This window comes from Pteropus alecto, unplaced genomic scaffold, assembly GCF_000325575.1.
Source record: "Pteropus alecto unplaced genomic scaffold, ASM32557v1 scaffold7, whole genome shotgun sequence".
NCBI classification, from domain to species: Eukaryota; Metazoa; Chordata; class Mammalia; order Chiroptera; family Pteropodidae; genus Pteropus; species Pteropus alecto.
Window position 1 is genome coordinate 1,681,203 of NW_006494614.1, and position 6,857 is coordinate 1,688,059.

The 6,857-nt window shown below is 41.6% G+C and overlaps 1 pseudogene; it reads left to right on the forward strand.

Annotated features, from left to right (window-relative positions):
- The first annotated feature begins 6,362 nt into the window (after nucleotides 1-6,362).
- Nucleotides 6,363-6,481, forward strand: LOC112475067 (annotated as a pseudogene).
- The last annotated feature ends 376 nt before the right edge of the window (nucleotides 6,482-6,857 follow it).

Below are 6,857 nucleotides of genomic sequence, written 5' to 3' on the forward strand. Positions count from 1 at the left end.
ATGGCTCTGCCTTAAGCTGTAGGTCTGTAGATGTGGGTGTTCCACACTTCTCTCACTGTCCTCAGCCTAGCAGGCTAGCAGAACATGTTCCTCTCAGGCAATGACAAAGGTACAAAAGAGGCTGAGAAAATATTTGATATCTCTTAAGTCTCAGTCTTAGAACTGTCTCTCTAATCCATGTTCAACTGGACAAAGCAAGTCACAAGGCCAAGCCCAAAGTAAAGGGTTGATAAAATAGGTTCTTTCCATGATGAGGCCATTGCAAGGAAGTGTCTCCAGGGAGAGGTAAAAGAACTGAGACCAATAATTAAATCTATCATGACCATAAAACCCTTTTTTTATAGATCATCTCACAGCGATAGTGTTCTGTAGAACACACTTTCAGAAACATTGCAATATCTCATTGGTTCTTATGCAATGCCCCTGTTAGTGGGCATATCACCCAAAATATTATCAAATAGCAGCATCTTGAGATGCAGCAGTCTGCGAGATGTTTTAAAACATCGTAATCTAAATGGGCATCCACTGCTATAATCCTGTAAGAGAAAGATTCTTCCTGCTAATGGAGTTTTATTAAGTCCCTCCTATTGTCACAGCTCATTAAGAATTCAACCCCTAGAGTGAGTGTGAACACTGTGTGTTCATTTTGGAGAGAGAGCACTACCCCATAGCTTCAGCCAGAATACTGTAAAGCATTTTGGAGAGAGGTAGATCCTCCTATAGGAGTGGGTGATTAGGACTCAGTTCCCAGAGGCTGAGCTGACAGCAGGTAGATTGTGGAGAGAAGTGACATCCCAGCCCAGGCCAAGGTCCTCAGAAGAAAGCCACGCCAGATCAGTATGGAGATGTCTCTTAATGAGGAGAAATAGACACCAAGACCCAATGAGTGCTCTTGCAATCCATGAATATACATGTGTGGAGAACAATGAACCTCACTCGCATCAGAGTGTTTCATCAGTCATCAATCATTCCTTCTGTTACTTTTATAAGACCAGAATCAATGAACTCTACCAAAATTTCTTGAATCAGACAAAAGTTTATCTGATAAGCAGAGTCAGAAGTCTGTATCTAGAGTGGCACAAAACCAGATCATTAGCAGCTCCCCTCACTCATCACCGGTAACACTAAAGTGGTTTGTCACAAACCTCAGCCTCATTTCCAGATGAGAAAAGAAAGCACTCATATTTCAGGGGCAAGGTTTTAACTCTGAATTACAGCTCCCCAAGCACTCTCTAAAGCAGGTGACCTCATCAAAAGAACTCACAGTTTAGAGTAAGAACTGGGTGAGATTGTATTCCTGGTTCAGCCTCCACTTCACCGTCTATCATTTATTTTAACTTTTATCTCAGTTTATTAGTAAAAAGGGTTAACACCCATACTGTGTACCTTCTACAGTTATTATAAAAATAAATAATATATAACGCTTTTTAAAGTATATATAGAAATGCCACCCCAAGATGAAGCCACATATCCTCCATCGACATCTACGGAAATTGTCAAACATAAGCAAGGATACAATTAAATCTCATATAATGACATTTTCCTCAATAGTGTTCTCTAGCACGGGACTTGTAGCTATCAGTGCCTTGTAAAACACAGTGCAAAATATTGAGCTCAAAAAAAAAATTGGTTTCTTAACTTTTACAATATGACAACTACAAAAAGGGATTTATTCCTCCTCATTTAGAGTACACAATTAGTTAGAATTTGATTGTCATCATCATCATCAATCACTGAAACAAAAAAATTGAAGTGCCAAAAATTATTACTGCAGAGACCTCGCACTTTTTAAGATGGATGTCTCCAGGTGAGAAGTGCAAGACAAGCCACCCTTGACTTGACTTGACTTGACTTGAAAAAGATTCAAAATCTGGTCAGGGGTAGAAAAGCGAGACAGGGAAATAAACTTCAAGAATCTAACTTGGAGAAAATGTGAGGTATATGACCCCATAGTGGACTGCATTTTTATATGATCAGAGAAATATACAATGCTTTGTGACAAGAGTATCACAGTGCACATTTTGATAACAGATAAGAATCAGCCTAAGGGATGGATTGGTGGTTATGTTTTTTGTTATTTTCCTTTCCTCAAAAATGCTATCATGAAATCTCACCAGTTACACTTACTAACAATCCCACATCCTTCTAAAATCTTAGCTACTAAGTCTCCCACTTTGAACTCTCTTTAAATTCTCTCTAAATTCCATTCCCCATACTCATCCCCTTGGTTTTTCTTCGATTATAGAGCACATATTCATTTAGAGACAGTATCTTTTTTGCATAAAACTCTAACTCTAAGGTTCTAAAATGTGTAACCAAATGACTCTACACTTGCTTTTAAACATTCTGATCTGTTGAATTTTGGAGCTAATTTCTCCAATCTTTCAAGTTTTTCTGATTTTTCTAATTTAATGTATAAGTATATATTTCATCATGCATTCTGACCACTCAGATTATCAAAGGAGGAAAGATTCTGAAAGGTATTATAATCATCATTAATTACCACAGGGACCACTTATTGAGCACTCACTACAAGCCAGGCCTGGTTTAAGTGCTTTTTCAAAGTCACTCCCATGAAGCCTCCCAGCTACCCTAGGAGGGAAGTATTACAACCATCATTTTATAAAAGGAATAACTGAGGATTTGAGACATTAAAAAATTTGCCCGAGGTTATATGCCTAATAGTCAGTGATGATACTGGAACAGAATCAGGGCTATCTTCAACACCCTACCAGGCTCCCCTGAGAAAGAAGTGATCCAACTCCGACTTTACTTATTTGCTAAGTAGCTAATGAGGCCAATAGATTTGATCAAGGGGAAAACATGAAACTTGTGGTTATTATCAAGTAGTTTTGCTGGGTTGAGTTAATAGTTTTGAAGACACTCAAGAGATTTAATGAAGATAAGCCAAAGTTTCTAAAAAAAAATTAAAAAAAATAAAAAAACTAGTTCCTTGGTGGTATTATAGGTTTCTTCTTCCTTTTTTCTCTCTCTCTCTCCCTCTTCCTTTGAATCTTTGAGACATCGATAAACATTTGCTGAAATAAAAAAGAAGGTCGGATTTTTCTTCCTTCACTCCTTTGCCAAAAGCACCTACAAATGTTCACAGGAACCTGTCTGACTACTGAAGTCACTTGGAAAACAAACAAACAAGCTCCTCGAGAGCAGAGATGTCTTAACATTTTGTTGTTTACAACCTCCAGGGCATGCAGCAGGCGCTCAATGAAGATGTGCTGATTGTATGAAGTGTGCTTTACGAGGCAAGGGTTAGCCCGCTGTTTGGGGCTGGGCTGATTTTTCCTATTGTCACTACCTTTGGAAATGGAGAAAAGGTTGGCTCTCAACTTGCTTTAGACAGGTGTCGGAAATCCAGACCCTCCCACTCCCCCGCCCACCTTTCCGCAGCTGGAACCAGGGGCATGCAGTTTTACTTGGAGGGTTTGTCGGCTAGGTTGACAGTCCCGCAGAGAAGGGCGTTCGGGCTGCTTGTCACCGTGTCACTCCACGAGGGAAGACAGTGAGCACTCACGTGACGCTCTGCACTCTGCAGGCCGGGGGTGCGGCGGGCAGCGCAGGGGCGTCATCCGGCGAGGGGTCCATCCGCTGCACCTCCCAAGGGCAGGTCACCTCCAGGTGCCCGATCTCTGTGAGCATCTTCTCTCCAGCCCTGGAAGGTACAGAGTGTGCTTCTGTTGGGGGCGCCTGCGGGATGGAGCCGGGTGGGGGCCGGCTGGTTTCACACTCAGTAAAGAAAATGGTAATACAGGTGGGAAAAGAAAGGCAAGAATGGCTCTCGGGAAGGAACAGCCTCAGCTCAGAGAGCTGGAGCAGCACGGTGGTCTCGCACCCGGTCTTTCCTCGAGTAAACAGGCAGAAATAGAGTGGCGAAGGCGAGGCAGTGGTCACTGGCTTGTTTCCTGAGTTCAGGAGACCTTTTCTAAACTAGAAAAGCCAAATACATTTCCTCACCCACGTAAATTCCCGTGTTCCGCGTTCGTGCCTTTGGGCGGCCTTCTGTGAAGCCCTCTCCCACTTGGTGAACTTGATATTATTCATAAATCACTTGAAGCTTGCAATGTCATCTGAACCCCTCCGATGCCCTTAGGAAGTTAGCAGCTGTCAAAGAACTGGGGAGAGCAGGAAGGAGGGAGCATGGGCTTTTGCACATCAACCTGGGGCTTTTTAGAGCCTTCGAGTGATTCTTTCTAAAAGTTCTTTAGCAATGGAAAAGAAATGTGCTTTTTTCTAAATGTGCTTTTCTCTTAATAAGGTTTTGCCACAAAGTCTGATATCTTTATTTGTAATAGAATCTTCCTATTAAAATGCCCTTGGAGCTACTACTGAAGAAACAGGCATAAATATGAAATTGTTTCTATTTGATACACAGAAATCTCATTGAACTTGGCTCAGTGCAAATTTAGGGGTTGAGCGTTTTCAGTGAATGTTTTCTAACTTTCTAATATTGAATTTTCAACTTAAATAACCTGTTTGTCAGTATAACTTGGTAGAGATGTGGAGAGGGAGATGACTGACTGGATATGACTGGATTTGCTTGATAACTAGTTGTTTGTATTTCATTTGGATCATGATGTCTGTTTAATGTCACAATTGAATTGGCCTTTTGCAGAGCAGACATGCCCTCATCGATCATCTCTTGGCTATGACAAGATAATTACAAGGGCAAAGTTCTTTGATTCTTAGCCTAGCACAGGTTGTTAAACTGCACACAGCAATCTAATTCCAAGAAAAGAGTTCTTCTAGCCTGGGAAACAAAGCACCATCAATGTACAGACCACTTAATGTTCTGAAATATTAATGTTAAACAGAGATTGAGTAGGGAAGGAAAACCATCAGGCACTTTAAAGAAGAGCCAGGAATAGTCATGTGGGTCCAAGATGCTGTGAGAGAACCAATTTCATTTTTAGTATCAACTTGGCTTTCTTCAAACACCAGAAATGGATTTTGGGGAAGGACTATTGCAATAGATAGTGATAAGTCCAGTTTTGAGAGTCAAGCCTGCAGCACTTAACACAAGTGATGGGCTAACTGTATAGGGTATAGCAATTGCCGTACCAGATGCCTCCAAATCCCCAACTTACTAGGTTAGTCTCAGAAAAACCACCTTTGGAAACCTGTTAGATCTGATGGCTGGGTCAGTGACCAGAGGCCCTAGGTGCACTGGGCAGGACAGTCATAGCTTCCGCTCCACAGAAGACACAGGATAAGAAATACTCTTGTGCCCTGAAGACACCAGGATGCCTCTGCCTTTCACCATGAAACCCCTCCCAGACCATGGCAGTCCCTCCTGCAACCCAACTGGAAGGAACCAAAAGCCGTTGCTCACCTTCTCTCTCAAACTTACCCCGAATCCCTTGTGCATTTATTTTTAACATTCTGGTCCTCAGAAGTGAAATGAAATAAATATAGGTGGGGAAAATTGAGGAAAGCTGGGGATGGGGAAAGAAAGCCTTCTTTATGCCTCAGGGCTGAAGAAAAACTTCTGTTTTAAGCAATGTTTGGGTGCTCTATTTCATTAAGTCTTCACAATAATTATGTAAGGTAGAGAGTATTATTCCCACTTCACCAATAAGGAAACTATCAATGGGAAAAGTGAGGCTCAGAGAGGTTGGTGACTACTTGAATTCACACAGCTAAAAAGTGACAGGGCTAAGATTAGACCCTAATCTGTCTGATTCCTCCAGGAAGATAAGTATACTTTTCTTGTGAAGGCTGGTGAGAAAAACTCGAGTGGCTTTGTTCTCACTCTCCATCTCCCATCTTTCCTGAGGAGGAGGAGCTTGGGCTAAATCTGCCCAAAGCTATGCCCCAGGGGCATGTATAGAAATCTAAGGACTCTTACAGACATACCGGGCCCCACAGGTTGCTCTGCTCCCTTCCTTCCCCTACCCCTTCTCTCCATCTCTGTACTCACTCCTCTGATCTCAACTGTCAAATGCTAGGTTTCCTGAATCATTGACATGAGTCCTTTCTCTCCGAGGATACACCCTTTCACATCATGCCTGAGTTTCTTCTTTCTATCCCACACCAACACAAATGAGGATGTTAAAAAAAAAAAAAAAAAAAAGCCTCCAAATAAAGCAGATGATGCACATATAAGGACCCAAACTAAGCATGGCTTCAAGGTCTGCAGAATCCAGGGGCTGGTGCTTTCATGCAGCTGGATCCCCTGATATAGTGGGAAGGGGAAGAGGGTGAATGAATGGAAATGCTTGGGCAGAACTTGGGTCCCTCTGTCTTGGAAATGGGCAGGAGGAAAAGGAAATGGGAAAGACAAAGAGAGAAAATGGTTCTTATCCAGGGAAAACTTTATAATTACAGAGAAGTTTTTAAAAATGAGACTTGTCTATGGTCATGCCACCCTGAATGTGCCCGATCCCATCTGATCTCAGAAGCTAAGCTGGGTCGAGCCTGGTTAGTACTTGGATGGGAGACCACCTAAGAATACCAGGTGCTGTAGGCATTAAAAAAAAAATAAAAATGAGACTTTACTGTGTAAAATAGTTGCTGACATAATGACAGCATTTTTTTAAATTTCTTATGACTTACAGCTAATTACCACACAGCACAGTACCAACTGTGTATTTCATTAACTACGAGTCCAAATAACTTTGTGTTACCTTTAATTAAAATAAAATTTTAACTCTCTCTATGTACTCAAATCTAATAGAACTGTTCATCGATCCCAGATTTGGCATGATTATCATATCACCCATTGTAATAAGCATTGACATGTGCAAGCATGCACACACACACACACACACACACACACACACACACACACACACAGAAAATCATGTGTTTCTCCTGTAACTCTACCATTCTAAGAGACCTAGATT